Below are 25,540 nucleotides of genomic sequence, written 5' to 3'. Positions count from 1 at the left end.
TTATCCTTTCTCTACAAAAATCATAAAGTGCTGGGAAATCATAACTGCTATCATACAATGATTTTGGAAGAAGAGTTAAGAACTAAACCATAGCTTAAAGAAAGATACATAAGCCTCATTAGCTGATCACATCACAACAACTTTACTGTTCCTTGTTGTGGGCTTTTGGCATAACTGAAGGCTTTGGTTGAAGGTGGAAGATTCATTTTGGCCTGGGGATAACCTCTGAAAGATGCAGCAACCTCACAGCAGAATAATGGCTTATCTGCACTGCAAATTTAAATACCTCAAGACTGTGACATGTCAGTGTAATACTGTGGTGGAGACACTTGAGAAATTACATGTGTCCCACTAAATAATGTGACCAGCCTTTGCTGGTGGGAATTGTCTGCATAGACCTTCATGGAAAAAGTCTTACTTCTTATCTGACTATGGAAAAGAGAGATATTGTTTTATTTAGTAAGACTGATACCATAATTAAAACGGCAAATGACGTAAGGATTTCTGAGTGAAATCTGACCAACAGTTACCATGAAGTTCAATGTTAAAGCAAAAGTGATTGCCCATATTTTATAGCTATAACATGCAAGGATAGGGGCTGTATCTGACTGGTTTCTTTTGACAAACCAAAAGTTTACTATTCAGAGTAGTAACAGTGTTGTAAACTGACATCAGGATAGGGCCCTTAGGTACTGCAAAGTAAACGTCTACATAAAATCTGACTAATGTGTGTATTTTGTAAGCAATTACTATCATTTGTCCTTTGACAAGGCTTTCTGAAACATTACAGAGAAATGAAGAATACTTTTAATTTGTACTGTATTAAATTATACTTGTATTAATTATTAAATAAAGATTATTGCTAAAATGTAATGAAAGAAACTGTCATTATTATATCTGCCACAAATAAAAAATCTACCTATAGCATTGTAGAGATGATATCATCCATTAATTAGTTTATAGAACCCCAAATCTAAGGGAGTTCCAGAAATTTCCAGGATTTCCATGACTCTCACATGTACATGAGATTTCTGATGAAGTTACAAGATATGTGCTGTGTATTAATTTGAATGCTTCTGCCTTTGCTTCACTCATGTAATATTTTCCTCTTTCCAATCTACTGCAGAAAAAGCAGCTGAGTATGTTGGGCAGGAGACCCACCTGTTGGGCTGTGCACAGAGGAGGTCTGAGAGCATGGAGATCTGTCGTGCAGAGAGTGAAATCAAGCCAACCTGCTGGCCTCTGCTGCTAAGCTCTACAGTAGTTTATTTTCTTCTAGAGGACAGGAGGGGTTTTTTAGGTGATTAAACCTGCAAAGCTGTGTATCACTGCCCACAAAACTAGCACGGACACAGCATCAGCAAGTGCTGTCTGAGGGGCCTCCACCAGACTAGGGGAGAAATCCACTGATCTCATCTTGGCTGATCTTTCTGTCTGACAGTAACTTCTCCTCCTGCTTTGTGCAGGCCCTGGGGAATTCACCCTTACTAAAAAAATTCAAAAATGCGTATGTAGGACATGCATCTTTACAATTTTGATGTATTCATGAAGCCATGAAAGTACTATACTATATGTGAGGTACTAGTCAGGGAGACAGTTTCAGTTAAAATAGCTGACATACATATCTGGAAAGACAGATGAACTATGCTGGGGTGAAAAGTATAATCGTGCTTTTAATATTCATGAATGGTATATGGTGATACAGGTCTCTAGGGACAGGACAATACAGAGCCAGATGTGCTCAGAACAGTTGGATGTCACTGGACAAACACATGATGTGATCCCAGAAGCAATGCTTCTCAGGACATTATTTTCTTATAGGGACAATGTCCTTGATCTTGAATGACTGCAGGTTTTAAGTGATGTCAGTATTTCCACTGAAATCATTTGACATGACAACTTTTAGATACAAAAAATTTACTCTGCTGAAGAAGAAATGCATTAACTACTGGAGCCCAAAAATAAATACCTCATAAATAAATATTTGATGGCACCTTATGTGGATTAAAAATACACAAACAAATATATGCAGATATATGTGTAATAATAGACACAAAGACATATAGAAAATTAAATATATAAACATATGCATATGCATATTTACGTAAGATTCCAACACATTATTGACAAGAACTATTCGGAGGGTAGCATGTTTGCTTATCAAAAAACAAGAAATTTTATCACTATGTTTTACTTGCTCTTGTTTTGCTGCCTTGTTTGTCTTCTTGAAGTGTTCCTTTGTATACTGGTAAAAACCAATCTCACATTTCCTAGCTGCTGACTGGAAAATCTAGCAACCAACCTGCTTGAAAACATGCACAATCTGATCTTGTAAGTCATCATAATGGGAGCTGCAGGTGCTGAGCAAATGAAGAGATAATGTAAAGCAGCCTAAGTAGAGGTAGCTACTTATCTGCTTACTTAACCTGTCTTTAGGTTTTGATATGGTAACGGACAGCTGGCTATCAGATCTTGGACATCTGTTTGACAGTTTTGACTTGTAATTATTATGATGAATCCTTAAACAAACAGATCATAGCAGACAGTGGAAAGTACACTAGGATAAAGTAGAATCTGGTCTGTTACTTAGGCTGATGTGTGTAGGAGGAATCAACAAATACTTTTTTATTTTTTAAAATAAACCAGCAATTTTTTCTGCTCTTCTACCTACTGAAAGCATACAGTACAATGCATTTGGCACTGCCAGTTTAAAAGCTGAATTATTTGGTAGAATTACAACCTCAAGGCAAAAGATGTTATTATTGCTTTGACTATGATGCATTTACTGTGGCACATACTTGCAAAATGAAGAGCCTAAAGTAATACTCCTAACACCCTATTCAGACACTCAGACATAAGCAGACTGAAATCAAAGCACCCACTGCTCTCCTTTAATTCAACAGGATTTGTGAGGGTAGGACATGTTAAGAATATAAGGCTGTTTTTACTTTGATTCTTTAATAAACGGACTTAGGCTCCTAACTGGAAAGCTGTAACTTATGTGCATAGCAAGGGGGTTAAGGTGGCACAGGGTTAAGGTGGGAAGGCATCAGAAGTCTCTGCTCTGTTTCAGCCTTCTGAAATTTGATGCCATTCACCAGAGGTCTCCTAAGTGTAAAAGTTTGTCTCCTCTTGTTATATTGCCACCTGCTCAGGGAAACGCTAATCCATTAAGGTCAAGCAGTTCTGAGAAGGTGCTGCAGTGCCTGGGGCAGCCTCTTGAGTTTCACTTCTAGCAGCTGCAGGAAGATGGAGTCAGGATGGTCCTCGTTACTGAAATTAGACAGATCAGGAAGTAAACAGAGCTTGCCTTTCATCTGATCTGGCTTTGAGATGGGAAAGGTTGGGGAGGGGGGCAGAGCAGAGGGTGAATTCCTCTTCTAATTACTTTATGGGTCAGTTCTCCAGACTTTGTGTCAATGTCAGACATGCATAATCTTTTTTTTATTTTTAAATGAGAGAAAAGGAAAAAAAAAATCTCATGAACTACTGAAGATTTTAGGGTTTACTATCATTTAGTTCTCAATACCATGACTTTCATGGGGATTATTATATTTTCCTTTGGGAATGAGCAGCCAACAGATCTAAGAGAGGGGAAGAGCCATACTGTCTGCATAAACTTCTTGCCCCTTTACACTGTGAAACCTTTGCCTTTTGTGTTCGTTGCTTGGCTTCTTTTCTCTGAAGTGGATTTGAGGATTATGAAAGGCACTGGACTGACAGGACAGGCTGGAGCCCTCTCTTTTCTCACACCTGAACTGCTGGGATAGCAGCCCTATGAGACCATCTCCTCCCCACAGATCTGAAGGGACAGACACCAGCAACAGAAGAGTCAGATGCTGCCTCTATAGCAAAGGCTTCCCACATCATCTCCTCTCTTTGCAGCCTGTTCCAAGGACTACCCTGCACAAACCGCAGCCCCTCTGGGAGGGAATCATCACCTTGCAGAACTCCCAGATTTTGCAGATGGTGACTTTGAAGAAGAGAGCAAAAAAACCTGAATGATGGAAGATCATTGAGGAGCACTGCCTCGTGTGCTCAGCATGAGCTATAACTCGTAGCAGCAGTTCAGATGTGCTCCAGCAAATGAACGAACCAGACTCTATCTTGTTTTGTCTCACTGAGAGACAGTATTGTCTGGGATCAGCTGGGGCAAAGGCAGACTTTTCAACACCTTTTCTGGGTAACGTAGGCTGTGATTATATGAATTCCATAGGCACAGGCAGCCTTATTGCTTCAGTCCCCACTTCTCACACACCCACTTGGAGTCCTATTTTCACAGGGTTTTTAAGAGCCGCTTTAGAGAGCTGTGATAATCCAGGGGATTAGTGAGAGCCAGAGGGGAGCCAGACACATGATGCCCCACAACTGAAACATGCAGATGCTTTGCTTTGATGTGATAACGTGCAATGAAGCCTTTTAAAACCAAGGTGAGGGAGTGTTTTGTAGAGCACTGCAGCATCCTAACTCTAGTAGGGTCTTCAGAAGCCATGATGCTGTGAAGACAGCTGGTCAACTACTTGATTCAATTAATTTTTTTGCCCCTTGATTCTACTTAGCCAAAGCTCTCTCCTCCACCTTCCCCCAAACCTCTGTTCTTCTAGTTTATGGGGAAATGGTGGTTAGCATGCAGACTGTATTTTTCATTTGGTATCCCCAATCAGATGGAAAGACAGCCTCCTCCAGAATCAGTTCTGTCTGCATTACATGCAGCAGAAGGAGCCTTTTAACTGTGTGAAAATAGGCATGTTTCTTCATCCTCTTTCTTCCTTTGACTTGTAGCAGGTGCTTGAGTCTGCTAGAGACAATTGTTTAATTTGAAACTTTTCTCTTTTCTTATAGTCTATATAGACTATAACTAGCCAAGATACTCAAGTGCCTGTCTTTCCCTCTATAAATTCTCAGTGTTTCTCCACCAGAGACAAATGCATGTCACAACATTCCTTGACTAATTGTTTCTCAAAGTATATAAAGAAAATTTCCAACGTGCATGCAGATGCAAAGTACATATTTAATCATATATGTACATACATATATGTACATCACACATATACATATGTATATGTAATCATGTGTGTCCTCATACATATATGTACAGCTAACAGAAGGACCAGGACATTTGCTTGGCAATTTTCTTTCATGCTAGAAATCTGTATGAACAAAGTTGATATCAGTTATGTCATTAGGCTCAAATGAGGATTATATTGTGGTGAGCATTTTATAGAGATCAGAGGAAAAATTCCAACCTACATAGTAAAAAATAACTGGATAAGGTGATGGAATAAAACATTTTTTCTTGTTGGAAGATGCATTTTTCTAAGACTGTGTCAAAATTTCATTTCTCATCTGATATTAAGAAAGCACAAATATTTAGCAGCACTTGAAGCCAGCAATTCATAAGTTCACAAGAAACTTTGAGAGTTTGTTTGAATCTTCAAAGATACATATCATCAGGATTGTTTAAAAGTATGACTCACTGATTACAATAAGTCTTGCAGGCCACAGATCACAAAGTGTGCTCTAAGGTGCCATCAAGATATGTCCACAAGCCCCGCAGATTTAATTTTTAACTAGAAAATACTAACTTAAGTAAAACAGTGGTAAAATACCATCACAGACCCAGATCCTGAAGCTGGACATGTTTGGCTTGCTCTTAGAATCCATGCAGATTGAATTCTAAATGAAGTTATTGGAAACTACCTTTCAGGCTCGTGACAGCTCTGGAGCAGGATGCTTTCAGAAGCCATCACATGCTACAAATCTCAGAGTGATAGACAGGGTATTGAGAGACACTACTGTCTTCCTTGTGGTACTTTTGCATTGTTTTATCTCTTTTTGTTTCTCCGACATTTCATAGTTCTGTTTCTCACATCTGAGCTAAGAGTCATAATTGGTAAGATAGAGACTACTGTGGAGTCACTGTTTGTGTGTGTAACTGCTGGGGGTTTTGGTTTTATTCTGCATTGTTGCGAAAACAGGTCTTGAAATCTCAAAATTTGTCATTAAATAGAATTTTTGGGGGGTTTTGGCCAGCCTAACTTTTCTCCACCATCTGCTTGGCAAACCATCTTGTTTTTGGGATAGAGTTGGAAGAGGTCTATTAAGATTAGTATAAACGTTGCTGGAAAATAAACACTTTATTGGAATTTTTATGTTATTCCATCAGACAAGGACACTATTGCTAATTAGACCCTATTCCTGCACTGCCAGTTTAAGAAGAAATGTAAGAAATACACAGTTGGGATTTTTTTCATTGTGATTAAACACATAGTTATTTAAATGCAATCTAGAGGAGATACATCATTCAGTATACCTCTAGGTATAGTTCTTTCCTTGGCACTTTTGCCTCTTGTTATCTTGGCACAGTCCTAAAATGAGTATTTAGTCAAAAATGCTAACTGAATTCTAAAAGAGCATCCAGTCAGGACTGGGCACAATGTGAATATTTTAAAAATAATGACGATAAACCACCAAACTAACCAGAAGCATTGTTGGAATAGATCAATTATTGTAAATAAACTGCTCCTGACATGAGCTAAAATCCATAAAAATGATGTTTCATAATAGCCTCACATCAGCAAATCTCTTCAAGATGCTCTTTTTAATCTGCAATATCTGGGATTCAAACTCCCTGGAGAATAAGGGATTATCTCCTCTCATTTTAATGTTCCAAAGGTACTGTACCACATATTCTCTCAAGAGTCACTTGACAAAGAGAATAGAAGATATTAGCCCCTTTATGAAGTGGAAGGCTTTAAAAAGCTTTGATTATTATTATTCTGCAAAATGCAAACACAGCTCAGGAGGGGTCTCTGTTAGGAAGTGATTTGCAGCTCTTGGAATGATTTAAAACTGACGAGGAGGACAACTTAAGTGCCTTCTTACCCACTGTGGACCTTGAAGGCTTAGGCAGAAAAGGAAGTTAAATATTGAAATCATTTTGCTATTGAAAGACACAAAAGCTGCTCTGATATTTAGGCCTTCTGTCCCTGCTTCTGGGCCTTTGTCGCTCTATCGTCTGTGACCTTGACTCAGGGAATCGCTGATCTCCATTTTATCAACAGCCAGTGGCTGTGCAGTCCCTTGCTGATATTGACAGTGCACAGTGCTGCTTAAAAAGTTGCACTGTCTCACTTCTCAAAAAGTTATTTATTTTTGAAGATTGTTTTATCTACTGGCCATATTAATATTTTCTCTACAATAAATTCCACATAGCTCTATGACAGCAAGCTGGATTCAGTGACAGAATCATGGGAAAGTGGATAAATAAGAGAGTTTGGACAACTGACTCTGGGAATTCAGCATTTATTAAGATATTCTAAAGAACAGAAGACTTTTGTGAACTGAAGAAACAGTAAATGGGAATCAAAGGAAATAACAACAGAGAACACATTTAGAAGACTTGTTTTCCTTATAGAAGACCAATGCACCAACAGCTAAACCTGTAATTTTAGATAAAATTTACTGTAGACCAAAAATAACATCTTTTTCAGATATGCCCATAAGAAATGTACAAAAATATGTAGAGAATCAACAAGTTCTTGGATCATTAGATCCAATTAAGTAATCTGCAGAGATACGAGGTGACTCAGATTCTTAACAAGAATTACTGACACTATTTGTTATATAACACAATTTGATGGGAATAAACCAAAAATTTTAGCATATGATGCTCCTCTAGAAGAAGAGGGTTTGCCTGTGCTGTCTTTGAAGTCAACACAAGTTTCAGCATTGACTTCATAGGAGCAGAATTAACCCAGTGAGATCAGAGAAGAAACATGTGAGCTTGACCAGTCACACAAATGCTGGAGAAATGACCCCCCTAAATTATCACACAAAGAGCTGCAAAGGAGCCCCAAACCTCAGTTTGCTTTCCTGGATGCAGTTACTTTCATGATGCATGGAGCCACAGATTGTCCTAAGCTAAAAGCACACATAAAGAAGATTCTATAAAGGCCAGCCAGCCATCGATACACATCAATATACATCAATATACATCGATACAATTTTGTCTCCTTTGGGCCCACCACACCCAGCCTGGATCTCTGTTCATCAGACACAGACAAAGAGTGTCTGGGCTCATTGAAGTCAACATCAAGGATAGCCCTGACTATCACAGGGGCCATATTTTATGCAGTTACAGTTGTCTACACAACATTTGAAGCTGCCCCCTTCACTCTTCCACTTTCTGTCTTGTACAGCAGTGCATTTTGAGATAAATTGGGACTGATGGGAGGCAGTGGAATGTTTTTCAGTGCACCCTTTATGGTGGAGTTGCCTTTTTTCTGACAGCTGTGCCCAGAGATGCAGAGGAAGCCCTAAACCGAACAGGAACTTTGTAGCACTGTGGTTCACAGCCAAAAAAAGGAGTCCATAATTGGTAGGCTGACAGTAATTGCGAAGGGATCTTACCGGTTTGCCTTATTTGAGATTGAATCCTTATTTTAGCAAGGTGATGAAGATCAGTTTCCTTGCAGTTTGGAAGATAATTTTCAGTTACTCTGGGTTTTGGTAAAATGCTAAATAAAAGCACATAGCAGAGAGGTGTTCTGAGCTTGATTAGTCCCTTCTAGGGACTACAAGAAACAAAATTAGTAAATAATAATCATAGTGATAAGTGGCTCCTCTAAAAATATTGAATGTTCAGAAAAGCAAAGAAAGGCATTCTGAAGTTTATGTCCACAATGTCAGGTGAGAAGTAATAACACATGGAAAATTCAACAAAACAAAATTTTAACTTTTCAGATGGACCAGGATGTCGTCTCCAACTTCACTGACAAGCTCAAAGTCTCTTGGATTTTACATATCTGGGAATTTGGTGACCATGATTGGGTAACTGAGAATAAAAACAGTCTCTTCTTGGCATCAGGAATACAATAATACCTCTGTTACTACACTCATTTTTCCTCCTTATGCTGGGTTTCTTGCTCATATCTGATTCATGCTGAAAGACTAAGGATGTGCGCTAAGATCAGAAAGCAGCATGCAGGAGCAAGGATGTTTCTTTTGCAGAGGAATGGCACTGCATTTAATAATGTCCTCAGCCTTAGTTCACTCAAAAGCATTTCATAATGAAGCCCATTGTTTAATCTTCTCTCCTCCCATAGTTAATAGTATTCTAATTATAATAATTATTATTTCTTAGAATTTACATAACACTATATCTTCAAAGCATTCTCTAGCTATGAATCACACTGCTCACAAGTTATAGAACTAGCTAGGATTTCCCTGATATTTTTTTGAAAGGAAAACAGTTTTTTAAAGTTCTGATTTTATGATGTGGATCAGTATCATTAGCTCATATTTGAACCAGAATATATGGAGCTTTCAGTTCAGTTTCAAAGTTCCTTTGGGAAAAGATAAGGACCACAGCCTTTCCATCTGTGGTATTCAAACAGCTCAGAGGAATACTGAACAGGGCCCAAATGGGATAGGTAGATTTGGTCCAACAAATTGAAATAGAACATTTAGTTGATTATTTTTTAAAACACTTTCACAGTTATGAAAAAATAAACAGAAGGAAAAAAAAATAGAATGGCACAGAGAAGCATTTAAAATATTTTAATTTAGAACACATAAATTTTGAAATAATGGACTTTCCTTCAAGAAGAATGTCCAAGTTTTCATCATCTCCATTAAGTCCAAAATGGTGACAGAGCATTGTGCCATATTCCTCATCTCAGTTGCTTTGTGAACCAAGGTCTCAGAAAGCAAATGGGAAATTCACTGTCTTCAGCTGAACAAAGAGCAGAAAGAAAAAGGAAATTGTGTTTTTAAGGGGTGAAAGGCCAGTGCTGGGATTTGGGTGTCCAAACTTCAAATGCATGTAGGAACAGCAAAGCATGTAAGTACAGCAAAGCATGTAAGTACAGCATGCCAGCACAGGAACACAAGACTATTCACTCATCCTTGGTCACCAGTGGTCTCAGAGGGAGAAGGAGGTTGACTGGTGGTCTCTGCACAAGATGCATGACTGACACAGGTGGGTCAAAATCTTCCCAAGCATGTCTGTTTCACTTCACTGAGTGCTGAAGAAGTCTTTTTTCTTAGATCAGAGCTCTGAGGTGGTTCTACGTAGACAAGATTAATCCCTTGTGGATGAGGAAAAGCGACTCATTTGGCTTTAGTGTTAAAGAAACCTGTGTATTGACCAAAACCACAAAGTCTCCTTTCTTTTAAATTTGCACTGCCTCTGACCTCCCCACAGAAAGCCACGACTTTTCACCTTCTGATGGCCTCTCTGAGAGGCACGCAAGTTTGGGTTTGGTTCATAGATGATATTAAACCATTATGTTCAACAATAAACTGGATAATCTGCAAAGAAAATAAGCACTGCTGCATTTAACTTCATAAGAGATGGTTACTCCTGGACTATGTATATTAATGAGTTTTGAATGAGTGACGTTTGATAAAATATTCACCATCTCTTCAACTTTCTTTCATTTCTTTCCTTGCTGGAGCCCTTTCATATATGAAAATTAATTATGCACACCATATTTAACCAGGGTGAAAATGAGACTTACATGGAACCTTTCCAGCTCTTCATTACATATTTAATTGTTAAAATAATCAAGCTATCCATCATACATTCTGCCACCCAGTCATCTGTCACCTTGGAATCAGTCAAAAAGATCATAGAAAGAGAAGTGTAGAAACAAAAATGTCACGTTTCTTGAGCTGAACAGTTTTGCTGTTGAGAGGAATGGTCTTAGCATGGCATATCTGTATCACATCTGCAAAAATAACAAATGGCATATTCATGGCATCCTCTGGGCTTTGGGCTTTATCCCATGAAGCCCTAAAAACTGTTGCCATGATATAGGAAAGTTCTTTAGCACAGAAGAAATTCAAGTTCCTGTGTCTTCTCATTGATTTTAGAGCCTGGTTAAAAACGTTTTACAAAGTGTGCAGTGATCTGGCCAGCAATTAATGATAGCTACATGCTACAGGACTCTTTTCATCAAAAACTTGTCCATGCACTTCACTAAAATCCTAGGTAGCACAGACCTTACTTAATGGATGGTGAAACAGAAACTCTAGAACAGCATCAGGCTATAGCAGTAATCCATCAAACATAACAAGGCATTTTGTGAAGCTGAGTCCTTTATCCCTGAAAGCCACAAGGCAAATATAGGAAGAAGGATGAAACCTGCACCTCCTGAGTTTCACCACAGTGCTCCTTTTACTGAGCTTTTCACATAAGAAGAGCTCCCTGAAGTCTGCTGGGATGTTTCATTTAAATATGGGGCTCAGTACTGCAGGATCAGAAGCCCTCATGCTGAAATTAATGCCCAATATTTGAAAAATGTAAAGTACAAAGACTTCATGGATTTTCAATGGACCCTTGGATTTTTAGAAAGTTGAAGAGTAAAGCTGTGAAGAGGAACAAAGTTGTTTTACTTATATGGGTGTCATTCCCCGACTATCTCACATGCTAAATATTCATGTCACCAGGAAAACAATATTGCACACAATATTTTTAAAATATAGTTATATTTCAGTAGTCATAAAAATATAACCTGGTTTCAATTCACAAAGGAGCATAGATGAGGTGCAAGTTTTAACTTTTCATATTTTACTGAAATTTTATTTCACTGTGTTCTATGCTAGAGACAAAAGGATCAAAAGGAATATCTAATTCTTACAGTCAATCCCACAGAGGTGAGATTTTCAAAGGCATTTTGGTGGGAACAGAGCAGCCCAGTTAGTTTATTTAAGCCCAGTCTCACTGTGTATTTCTCTATAAATGAAATATGATTTCAATTTAATACCTGATTTTACATAACAAAGAGTAGGATTATAACTAGGCAGGTCCAATGGAGCTCAGCAAAATTGGAGCTTTAAATGATTATTATTTAATTCTTTAGCAGTCCCTAGCAGTAATTGTGCATTGCCCTGTGGTCTAAAAGGAAAATAAGCTTTCTCCTATTTCATACACAAAGGTAGAACAAATACTATTAAAATCTAACTGGAGAGCTTTCTAGAGAGTATTAAATAAATCTCAGCTCAGACAGGCCGTGATGTATTGTGAAGGTCACAGCTGATACGAACAGTGAAGTAGCTACTTCCAGGGAAATAATGCATTTGGATAAAGAAGTTGTGCCTATCAAATAGGGATATGAGCTGGAAGAAAAAAGGAAACCACCCCAAACCCACAGCAAATAAAAAAACCCACAGAAGATGCAAGAATCACAAAACAAAAGTCACCAACACCAGCCATAGCTTGAAAAGTATCAAGGACAGAACCAGTGGAGCGAATGATCTATCTTATAAATTAGACTTCAACTAGTGTAAAAGCAGCCAAAGTGAGGGCCCAATTGTTTTTGTAGCCTGTCGGAAATAATTTCAAACCTGACAGGACACCGTGGCTCGTAGTGTGCGCTCACAGATTTCAGTGGTCATGCTGAGAGATAAGCAGAGAAGCACGGTAAAACCCTGATAGCAAAAGCACTGCTGCCAGCTTTGCTGTACTAAAAAATTATCATTCACTCCAAATAGCAGATCAGGCAAGCGCTGAATGACTTCCCTTTCCTTCTCTCCCTCCTCCTCTGCCTGTCTCCCTGCTACCACCCTCTTTCTTCCCCTTTCCACTCGCTGGGAGGACATGAAATGTTGTGTTTTATTGTATCAAAACCAGCTGTTATATCCAGTAACAACAACCATCGAAAGAATTACACTGTCATCAAACTATCTTATGATATCATTAGTGTCCTAAATTAAAGCAAGACGATTGCCCCAGCAGAGAGCAATCAACCATACACAGATACTAATGCTGCAAGTAGGTTGTAGAGTTCCACGGGAGGAGAAGGTGCTGTGCCCTTGCTCTGTCATTATGCCAGGAATCGGCTGACAAGGCCATTTCTCCAGTTACAAAAGGTGAAGGGCAGAGCCACACACCTTGTGTGCCTGTCTGGGATAGGGTGCCTGTTCCAGCTCCTCAGATTCCCAGCTGCTGGGCCCAGTATGGCTCTGCAGCCTGCCACACTCAGGCGGGAGAAGGGCAGGTCCTGTCAGCCCTGCAAGATCATACAATTACTGCCTGGACCAACATGGAGCTGCAGGCACCTAGGGAAGCCCAAGGGAAGTTGTGACATCTCTTTTGCTGTTAAAACCCCAGGGCTTCCTCAAGCAGGGCAGCAGGAGGGCCTGGTAGATGAAGGGATGGGGGCAGAGGCACCTGGTTTGGATTGCAGAGACCTTGGGTGGGGGATGCTGTTGACTGTTTAACCCATAAACTTCCACTTCTGGCTATTACCCTCTTTTTGAAAGCTGCAGTGTTTGCCTGCAGAATGGGAATGCCTCTGTTTTCTGGGGCAGGAAATATTTATTCCCTCCTCAAAACCTCATCTACTTGGACTAGCATTTGCATTTATGCTATATTATGAGGCCCTGTCCAAAATTTATCCCCTGGAGATTAATGTTTTCCTGGCAAAAACACTCACTAATTCCACTAAAGGTACAGTTTGAATCCACTTAATTTATGTGCACCAACCTGATGGGGAGGAAACAAAACCCCCTGAGAAAAGCACTAAGCAGGAATTGCAGGGATCTGAATTCAGTTCTTAGCATTGATGCAGTTTCAACTGTCAGCAAATTACTTCATTAGCCTGTACTCACTGTCCCAAGTGGAAAACAGTGATATTTTCTTTGATCAACATATCCAATTCTAAAGTAGCTGTTCAGGACAATAGTCATTTAACAAATGCTTTCATTTCTAGAGTCTATCACAATTTGAGTCCAATAACGATTTGGCTGTCTAGCTACGGTGCTGTAAACAGCAACTGTGCTGGTGGGGCTCATGAGCAACTGGAAGATGGGGTACAATTCCATTTAGCTTTTTCTCAGTAAAGATGCTAAGCTGAAGCTTTCTTACTTCTCCCCAGGTCCCCAGCAGTATCTCCTCAGTTTAGTATCCACCAGTTTAGTTATCTGATACAGGCTAAATGCCCACAACTTCTTTTTTAACCCCTACCTGCTGGATCCTACAAATACTTGTACTAACACTAAAGAGTTGGAAGATGAAGAGGAGGAAAAAAGAAATAATTTTCCTTCCAAAATTTTATGTTGCTGGTACCTGGCAATGTACTTCTGTAGACAGGTAAAAGCAATACCATCTTTGTTTTACACTCAGGGAGTGAAATCACAGAAATATTAATTGCTTTGCCCCAGGTCATGCAGGAATCTGTTGCAGGGCCAGAAATTTGATGTAGATCTCCCATATCTCAGATCAGTGTCTTAATCACTGAAATAACCACCAGAAAGTTGAATAGTTAGGTTATCTGTGAAAATGAAAGGGGAGTTTATTGCTATGGTCTATAAAGAGAGAAATGGCAGCAATGCATTTCTAGTTCCTGGAAATCTTTAACTTAACTTATATTCTGAATATGGGAAAAATGGCCCTGTGTGGTTCCTTGTTTGTTCCCTCTCAGTTACTTTAATATGAACTTTGCAGAGTTCACAGTCTAAAGGAAGGTGCTTGCACAATTGATGACTGAAAAATCATACTCTAATTTTCACTCTTACATCATCAGTAGCCAGGAAGGGTTTTCAAAAAATATTCCAGAAGTCAAAGGTCCAGAAAAAGAGATTCCTGTTTATTTTCTCTTACTCCTGATGGTGGCAGAATGCTGTCCAAAATGTAGAGGCCTAATTTATTTCAAACTTACCCTGAAATTAAAGAGAAAAATCTTACAGTCCAATTCAAGCTACTGAATTTCTAAGACAGAGTTACCTTCTAGAATACATAAATATTAATACTGATAATAGAAAAATAATATTCCTTCACACTTGATTTCAAGCAATTATTTTATTTAATTTTACTAATCCAAACAGAGCAAGAAGGATTTCACTTTCCCACTTCACTTTCTCTTTTTGTGATGCATCCTTCTGGTGGCAAACTTTCATTAACTTACAGTCTGCTGTCCTGCAGGTGCCAGACAGGCCACAGAACTGCTATGTGCAAGCACAGGTGTGAGGCAAAGAGTGCGATTTTTGGACACCTTTCCCCACAAACACAGTTGCAGGAGGCAGCTCTGGCATCCACCAGCACTCACCACACTCAGGCTGTGGTTCCATTCCTGCTGGAGTAATGAGCCTTTTTACCTAAGGGCAGAAGCAAAGGGGTGCAGTGCTGCCAGGAACAGGGCTTCTGGAAATGAAATGCTTGGTCAAGCCCAGGTTTAGCTGATCCAGCACTGGCAGGTCTCCAGTCCCATCAGGAAAGGAAACAATCAAGTGGGCAAAACCCCTTTCCTTTTCCAGATTTTAAAATAAATGCCCAGATTTTGTTCCCTAGACTCTCACTGGCCCAAAATTTCATCCAGCTACAAAGTCCTGCCACTTACTACATCCTTTGTTTTCTCTTTCATATATTTCATAGATGTATGTATTGGTCTGTTCTCTATTCCATGCAATGTGGTAAAAAAAAAATGAACGCATGTCTCAAAATACTGTCTGGGATTTTTTAGGAGTATCAAAAGGCAGTCTTTATTTTGAGCATCTACATCCAAGACAAAGCCGAGGTTTTAGTTTATGATCCACTCTGTGGCCTTGTGTTTGCACAAACCAGCAGCACAGTGAGAGAAATCCTTCCTTATCTCTAGGAACTATATACTGCTCACATCTCGCAGAGGCTCCACATTTAAAGGCTCTAGATATGGCTGGAATTCTAATTTCTAATATAGTGCTATTGCCTCCTTGTGACTGCATGACTTTCCCTTTCCTTCACCCCATTTTGAAAGAGCTCTCAATTGCTTTTGTGAAGTAAATATTAGGACAGCATGATGACAACAAAGGTAGGGAAGGCATAATAAAATTTAAAAACTGTAATAATACAATAGCAGTGTTGCAGTAGTGTATTATCTTTCAACAGATATTGTAGAAGAAAGCATTAATTAAGCTTCAATCATTTAACCTTTGAGGTAGGTAATATTACTGTGCACACTTCATTAATGAGTAAACAGAGGCATGTTACAAACCATGTCTAAAGTTGCTCAGCGAGTTAGAAGAAAGGGAAAAGAAGTAATAAGATTAAGAGCAGCAGAAGGTATTTCTATGACAACATGCAAATTATATTCCCTACTTCCAGCAGCTAGCACCATTGTATTTTCCAAATTATGGTGGTTTTATCCATATAGCCCATGGGTTAATCATCTTCCTGCCATGATGTAGGAGTTGCACTCTTTTCTGTGGATATCACTCCAGGGTTCCCCTTTCCTTCATTTTCCCACCGACTCCCTTCTTCCCACCCTGCTTGGTCATCCTCGCTTCCTTGCTTCCAAGCTGGCATGCAAGGCAGCAGAGTAATTTTCAAGTAAGGATACCTTTGCAAAAGTGCAGGATTCCAAAGGGTTCATTTAAAGCCTGAAAATATGGCAACAGATCAGTCAGCTTCCTTTTAGCAATCTCCTAACTGCAGCATCACCCATGGAGAGGAAACCTCTCTATGCATTTTACTGGCTCAATCTGCACAGTCACTTCTTGGAATGAAGTCACATTCAGAGAAGTCACCCCCCAGGAGGAGAACAAGTGTTGATTCCCCAAAAGACCACCTTCATGTAAAATTACCTCAATGTCTTCCAGGAGAAAAGAGAACAGTTAAGTTAGGATGGATAGCTATGTCTACAGGGGAAAGAAAACCAACCGTCTTTACAGACTGGACTTTTCAGGATCAAATGTAAACTTCTTTCTGGAGTGGTTCCAGACTGCTGTGGAATAAGGGGGTGGGAGACACAACCTTTCCTCCCAGTGCATACTTATTTGTATTTGTGAGCAAAATGCTGCACTATTACATGAGTGACACAGATAATGTGCCTTGGAGTTACAAAATCAGCCTGGCACACCTTACAGAACTGTACAAAACATAAATGCCAGCAGGAATATTAAAGGAGGTAGGTAATAAATGAAAACTGTCAAGGATCTGCCCCACAGTTATTTTAAACCTTCCTTTTTTTTGCCTGATCTCTGCCCTAGCCAGTGATGTTTCCTTCCCTCCTCGCTTTGATTCAGTAGCTGTGACAGAAGTCTGCAGCTCCCCCTCTCTCCCATTTATTCCAAGACATAATGTAGTAATTATACTTACATTTTTAAAGGTAGACATTTCTCCATAGGCCCTATCAACCTGTGGCCTCATGATTATAATTACTTGATCTACAGACTGTTAATTTTTTATCTTTCGTAGGAATAAAATAGCACAGGAATAGGGCACAAGGAAATGTGGAGGAGTTGCAGACAGATACAAGTTAATGTTCTCCAATGACTACAGTATATGACAGGAAACACAAATGTCAGGGGCATCAGAAAGTACATGATCTTACTTATATTTTTTCCTAATTTTCTATTTGTCAACATGTCAACAGACTCACTGAAATGGATTCAATTTCTAGGTGGCTTCCTGGGTTATGAGCAGCAAGAAAAGCATCCAAGTAGGTTTCTGTTTAATACTTTTCCAATTAGATTTGCATGGCATTGATGCTTGCTCTCAGGAGTCTATTTCCAGTATTGGGAAAGGGTGTGAGTGAAATGAGGCCAAATCCACGACAAGCTTCTACTTAGCCTAGTTTTCCTCAGTTACTTATGACATTTCTGTTTTTCCAGCCTGTAAGCAAGATGAAAACCAGGAAAAGCAAGAGTTGGTAATAACAGTGCTTACTCTGGCTGGAAAAAACTGGTCCAAAACAACAAGCCTGGCTTTGATTACATGTAGTAATCAAGCTGTGTTCATAATTACTTGACTTAATGTCTCAGGAAATGTTAATCTGCACATGGAAATCTTAGTTCTAGAGACTGTATGATCCACTGACATTGGGCAAGAAGTTAAAGTACTTCATGCTTCTTTTTTTTTCCATTGTAGTTTCATGTTGGGGGAGGGCTAACAGAGATAATGGAAAAGCTGGTTAGTAAATGGCATTTTCATCTTCTAGGCCAAGATGGTAACAATACCAAACAAAACACCACAAAAAAAACCTGCTAGTGAGTCAAAGCAGCTGGGCACAACTTATACCAGAGAGTTTGCTTTTTTCCACTGGACTTAAAGTACAGACAACATGTATTTTAATATACTTCAGAGGTTAGCGAACTAGAAAAAGACTTTTTCACTACTTATCACAATGTAGTGAAAGTACTCTGATATCAGGGTAGATCCCAATGGTGACTGTTTAGGATAAACCGTAAGTTTTCAAATACTGTTTCCTCAACATCTCCTAAAGAAAGACATACATTAGTTGTCAGGACTGTTAACTATGCCACAATGAATTACACAACTGCACACTGCAGTCAAAAATAAAATAAAACTGCTTCAGGACTACGCAGCTTGTTGAGAGTGGAAGGTGTGGGGAGACTAAAGGAGCTCAGGGCATGTGTGTTGTCTTGTTTATGTGGCAGGTAAACATTGTGGTACTGCAGAAACTCTCCTAGTCCCCATCAAGAGTTTGATTGCATTTGGCTGAGTTATTTTCATCTGATGGCAAATACCAGTTTCTTTTTGGTCCTCTGTGAGTGTCTTTCCTCCTTACAACTGTTCTGCTTCCCACTGTGGCTAGTTAGACACACAAAGAGCTTGGGGAGGGAGTGGGACAGAAGTTTGAGGAAAAATTATATTAATTCTGCAACACAGGTGAAAAAGTTCTTAAGACTATATTTAGGTTTAACAGAATAGCAAAAGTAGGAGTAAAATCTGGCAACCTGGAGAAGGAGCCAAATAAATTGTTTCTGATTATTTTGATGTGTAGCTGAATAGCAGTTTTCAAGCATTTTAGAGACGTAGGTGCTATATCATCCTGTCAGCAAATCTTAATGTGTTTCTATAGATCAGAACTATTCTCAGCTATTTGACATAGGTATGGATTTTCTACTGAGAACTCTGGATTTTATTCATTGTCAACACATTTGTCTCTTCCACGGGATCAGCCTGATGGGTCTCAGGCATGGATGTGCTTGACTGATCACACACCCAATTCTTTCCCTTCTGTTATTTCCAGGTAAGAAGCTCAAACAAAAAGCACCTGAAATTGTTGTTGCTTCATGGGTAAGGGACCAAGCACTTCATGCTACTGCTCACATCTTGCGTTGTATTCTGCCTCATTGACTAAGACTCCCATCCATACTTGCTGCCCTTCTGGTTTGTATGCTATATATCCCTGCAGCCAAGGTTTTCCAAGGTTAGGAAGACCTCAACAGATTTCATTAGCACTATCTTGCTTTATATGACATGGTCAATCATGCAAGTATTAGGTAAAACTTGTCATAAGACTGAGCCTGCAGGAACCTGTAACTGCAATACCTACTCTTTCAGCACAAAATACTGTCATATGCCCTTTAACCTGTTCTGCCCCACCTCAAAGCTCTTGACCAAATCCTCTCTTTATGCCTTGGTAATTTTCCATCCCTGTGATACACAACGCCACAAATCTGTGCTTCATTTGTCTAAGAAAATCCTATCAAGAAGTAGTATCGGTTGAGTATGGTAGTAATCTACATTGATGGCTCTGTGCTGCGTTTTTCTCCCCTTTCACCCATTTGTTTCCACACTTTTTTATTATTTTCTCTGAAAACATATTCCAGTAACTTTCATACTCAAAAGTGCTAGACCTGTAGTTACATGTTTATTTTAAAACCTTGACTAAAATTAACACATCATGACCAACTTGTTTTTAAAATTCAGATAATAAGGAGTAAAAAATATTTTTCAGATAATATTTCTTGAAATAAGCAGCATGGAAAATAGTTTCCCATGGGTGTCAATATTGGTTCATAAAACTTTACTCAGTTATCAGAGAATGTGATAATTTAAACAGATTCAAATCATACTGTTCATGGTAGAACCTCCCCCATCTATGTTGTAGGTGAACAGCATTATCACACACAGAGGGAGTTTGGCAAGGCTAAAAATATAGTGATCCTTAGATTTAAAAAGTAAATAAAAAGAAGATACCTGGCTCAGACCTCCCAAATCCTTTGTTCTTTATAGCTAGCAATATAAAAACAAATAAACAAACAAATCAGCCCATCTCAGAGGTAAGCCATGCATAGAACTTTGTCCCCACATATTTCTGCCTAGAAAATATCTCTGCATTTATTTGCTGCATGCAAAATGCTGACTGGCACAGCAACCGTAGAGTGACTAATATATCACTGTAATCAAGGACAGCTGGTTTTCTTGTGGAGTTACCAAATTCTCTTCAGGAGCCCTAGCTTCTAATTATCTCTAACTAGGAGCAGCCTCCACCTTGCCTTCCCCCCCCAGCAATAGGAGAGACCGCGGTGCAGCACCCCCAGCCTCCAGCTCTTGCTCCCACACCACGGGAGGCGATGTATTAAACATACAATGCATGTTCTAATAAGTGGAGCCAACGAGAGCTAAAGAGCTTGCAGCTGCTGGTACCACCTGTGTCCCTTCGCTTCCAGCCAGAACAATCTCCTCTCTGCAGTCCCTAGTTGTGGCGAGAGATAAAAGAGGCAGAAAGTGAGAGTGACATGTCTGGCTCGTGTCCTGCTCTCGTCATGAAGGAGCCAGTTGATCTGGAAAGCTTGCTTGTTCCCTCTGTGCATGTGCATGATTGGGCTTCTTTCCCCCACAAGCAAGCAAACACAAGGTGGCCATGTATGAATTTCCTATTTATTCCTCTGTGGAGTGTGCCCCACATGCTTGTTGCCGTAGCTCACAGAAGTGCAATTTCATTAGTCATCCCTGTTGGCTTCCTGAGTCATGAGGATTGCTGTGAGATGGTGAGCTTGGCTTGAGCAGGGAACAGACATGGTGGGTAAATGTGGCTTTGGCGGACTGAATGGAAATTCATCCTGAGATACATTTTTTTTAAGAGACATTTTTATATAGGCTGTTGACAGAGAGCTGGGGTATTTTTTTTAACCCTCCTCTATTTTATTTTTTTTTTTTATAATATGCTATTCCTTTTTCCCTTGCCTGACCGAGTGATGTGGATGCCTTTCAAAGTTTGGAATTATCTGTTGGCCATTTCACTGCCTCAGGACAACTGGCATCCTTTCAGGGATCAGAAAAACCATCAGTTGTTTGGATCTTTTTCCTTTCACATGGAGTTTTGTTTTGCTTTTTCCCGTTCCATGTATCTCATTTCCAAGTTGGTTGTTTTGAATCAATGCCCATCTTGGGCCAGATTGTGCCATTAAAGCACTGGCCAGTATTGTAGACTGGATGGAAAGCAGGGTTGGCAGAAATAGGCACTCACATAGATTATTACTAGAGTATTAGTTATCAACAATGAGAACTGAATCTGTTCTTTACATAATTTCTACTGTATTCTCAAACTAGACTCTCCTTTCTTAAAACACCATCTGAAGTTTATCCACTCATTTTAGATATCCTCTCTTAGCTGATATTCCAAGCACGGGTGCTGGAGAAAATTCCCTCAGTCACATTCTGTGAGCAACACCTGTGCTCCTACAGTCTTTCCCTTCTTATTTCTCAAATCCAGGGACCTTATTCCTTCCTCTCCCTTGCATCATATCAGAATGTTACTGCCAGACAGGGCTAACAGGGACAACAGAACATCTCTCTTTGCAGTCCACCATAGATTTGGCTCCTTTTGTTTCAATTTAACATAAACTAATGACCCGAACTGCAAAGATATTTTAGCTTTGTTGTATAGAATCTGGGCTCTTTGAGCTATGACAAAGCTCTGGTTATAACACCATTAGTTCCTGTAGACATACCTTCTCTTCAACACAGAAATACTGTTCACAAACATTTTGAGAATTCCTTGTGCTTGCCCAGAATTTTTGAATCCACCACAGCCTTGGCAAGGAGGCTTTTCCCAGAGGTTTTTCCTGTAACTAGGACAACTCTGAGTCTGAATGTATTTCTCCCACAGTTCAGAAAGGAAGCAATTGAATGTGGGGCTGTAATACCTGTTCCAGTCATGGCAGCAAGTTGTTTTCCTATTACTACTTTATAGTAAGTATTCATAATACCCACATTAAATTATCTAGCACAAGCAATGGAGCAGATGAAAAGACTTTCTTTGCTTCTCTGAATTTCCTCACAGAAGAGCTCTCCCTCCTCACTACACAAAGAGCCTGGGACTCCTCACAAGCTAACTTAGCAGGTGACTGAGGTTGGTGGTATGAATATCCTGCTGTGCCACTGCCTGCTTCCTGCTCTGTGTGTTGTTTGACACAGTCACTGTTACATGCTTTGTTCTCTGTGAAATAATACAGCCTTAGATGTTGTGAGAAAAGGTTCTTGCATTTAATGGCCTGATTGATTACAACTGGAACAGAGGGAGCACAAGAGGTACATTGAACACTTTAGAGGACAATGTTATTTGATATTCCTGCTAGTAAATACATCAAGCAGAAAGTGACCATGTTAAACAAACAGCCTACTCTGTATCTATACCATTATTTCTGATGGTAAAGAGGGAATAGTACAAAAGTTGACCCCTCAGCTTTCCATGTTGTCCCATGGTAGCTCCCAGAATTTGTTTTTGTATTTGCACTGTAGATCATGCCTTTCAATCACTGCAACATTGGCATTACACCAATTTAGTTTCTCTTAGCCTGCTTCTTGCTTATCTCTGTATGCACTGATGGTCCAGTCCTACAGTGTGGCAGATGCTGTCCTGAAACAGAAAGAAATTGAACAGTATTGCCCTACACCTTTCAGGAATGAAGCAAAAGACAGACTTTTCCAATTGTTACTAAGATATTACTTTTTTTTTTTTTACTTTTTTTTTTTTTTAATTATTGTTATTATTTTTCAAACATTGGACCCATGCAGTTAACAGTATGTGGTAACTGATTCTGTAAGTCTACAGGAAGTGTTTATTTTCTTTAGGAACAGTTGACCTTTTAATTGTGTTCTTCCACTCCTTTTACAAACACGTTGTTTATACAAACCACTAAGGGAGGCAGATATCTATCCATCTGTCCATCCATCCACATTTCTGCACAAACACAGTTTGCATGTTTAAATTCAGATGTGTTTATGAGTGCATGAGAGAGAAAATATTAACGTACAAAGTTGGGTGTAACTCAACAAACCACATTACTACTTCTTTGAAAATGCAATGCAGTATTTAAAATACTGTTGACATACTGACACGCTAAATTAAGAAATGTTTAAAAGCATTTAACATTTCAAATATATCTTTATTCTCCTTGCTTAGCATATGAAATTATAGATTCAAAGCTGAAATTAAAGATGTTCACATTGCCATCTCCTGTGTTTGGGGGACTTAGAATTGTTGTTCTTACAGTGGGCTGCAGGAAAATTATTTTTCCTCAGCTCTGTTGTGTGGAGCTTGACTAAGAAATGGCAATAATTGTCATTAGTTACTCACTAGGCAGTGTTTGGGCAGAATTGCTAGTGCTATTTTTCAAATCACTCCAGTTTAATTTTTTTTCACTGTAATAACATTAACACTGGCATTCTATGGAACTGATACCTTGATGGTTTATTTGTGAAAGATTCAGGTCATCTCTTCTTTTTATGTGTCTGAATGTGCTCTTAGTCTTTCCCTGCTTCCAGGTTTCCCTCTAATCATTACTCTATTAACTTGTTATTGGCAGTAACAGCCAAGTTAATGAGGCCTCATTTTAAATCATGCTTCAGCTAGTCCTTTGTCACAGGAAGGAAGGACCTAAGGAGCTGCTGCTCTCAAAAGCTTAAATTATGGATCTTGAGGGTCTTACCTAAAGAGCCACTCCGGGGTAGCAGTAGAGCAGCGTGCACCAAAATTCTACCTCACACGCAGGCGATTACAACTATAGTGTAGTGAAAACACCCATCATTGCTGCTTCTCAGCCAGTGTTTTCCTCTCCTCTTCACACAGATTCTCTTAGAAGAGAAGAATTTGAGGGAATCTTTTAAATGAAATTGTCTGCTTTCCACCTAAGTCAGCTGCAGAAGCACAGCCATCAAGCTGACTTTAATCTTATGCTTTGTGTGTAGGGTATACAGCAAGCAGAGGTGCAGAAGAAATGTTTTAAAGCACTTCAGTAATTTAGGAGTGTAAGCCCTGTTTGTTTAATCAAGTGTACAAAACCCACTACTAAAGAAACCTGGACCATGGAAGAGATTTTCCTCATCAATATTATGTTTGTAAGTTGTCTGGAGTAAGTGCAAACAGCACGATGCAAAAAGGTATAATTTGTTCATACAAACAGAAAGTTCTCCTTTCTGCCAAAGATTCATAACATATGAATCTTTCACTCTTGACAGTTTTTTATATTGATTTTAGAATGGTATTTATAAGTTTTTATGTATATTTCACTTGGATTTTTAAAATATGCTCTCATCTGTATTATATTTTATTCATAAATACACAGGTATATTAATTTCCAGACTGTATTTACAACAAGTATGCAAACATAAAAAACCAGCAAAGACTGCTGAAAACTAAGTTTTGTGTAATTATTGTTAGATACAGCTATGTATGAGTAGGCAGGTATCACACGTTTAGCTATATTGTGTTATGTATATCCTTCTCAAGATAAAAAGACAGGCAGAGCAGCATTTTCACATCGTTACCAAAGTCATGTTACAGCAAAATCATTCAGTAATTATAGTACACACTGAGATACTACTGTAAAAAGCTGGGGAGAAATTACAGGTTATTTAGATAGTATGACATAACCAGAAACAAAGATTTGCTGTGTTGGAATTCCCATTTTTTGTAACCATTATCTGTGGAACTGAACTTGTGATTTCAGAAAATGCATTTCCTTATAGAGTCATATGCAAGTCACCTGCACAGCAGACAGTAAATTCAGTCTTCATATGAGGTAATATACATAGAGGAGAAAAAAAAAAATTAGGAGAAAGAAGCACACAAAGATAATTATATGAATCCTGGGCTTGATTCATTGCACTAGCATTCAAGCCAAGTAATTCAGAAGAAATTAAGCCAGCACTATATTGGAAGAGATTCACAATGGTAAATTAGGACTTCTTTTGGCACACTCATGTGCAAAAGGGAAATTTGCTTGTTGGATTCTCCCCTCACTTTCACAACATAAATCAGCAGTAATTCCACTGAAATCAGTGGAGTTAAGCCAGGTTAGAATGAAGGGAGATGAGAATCAGATTCACAAAGCACAGTTTGCTGTGATTTAGCACACAAACGAGTGCCTTATAATCTGTTTACTAACAATGGATGGAATATGCAAATTTTCTTTTTGGAAGGCAACCGTGAAAACTGAGCTTCACGAAAGGAAAATAAGGGGTATGAATGATCTTAATTCCAGGCACTCACATCCACAGCCAGAGGTTTGATACACACACACTGTCTAAGTGAGAAGAAAACTGCCAAGTCTTCACAAAGCATGCAGAAGTAAGGTAGATTATAGCAAGATGTCAGACCATGATGTGGAATGGCAAACATCCCTCACAGACACTGGGATAATCCAGCAATCAGGCCCTGAACAATGTCCCTCCCAGCAAACCCAGGCAGGCCAGCCATGCCATCTCACAGTACAGGCTGCAACCCAAATCTACTGCAAAACCCTGCAAATGAGACTGGTCCAGGTGGATCCAGAGTCTGGTGGTCTAGAGCAGGGAGTGTTA

The sequence above is a fragment of the Parus major genome, chromosome 2 (assembly GCF_001522545.3).
Source record: "Parus major isolate Abel chromosome 2, Parus_major1.1, whole genome shotgun sequence".
Classification (NCBI taxonomy): Eukaryota; Metazoa; Chordata; class Aves; order Passeriformes; family Paridae; genus Parus; species Parus major.
Note: the sequence above shows the minus strand (reverse complement) of the source record.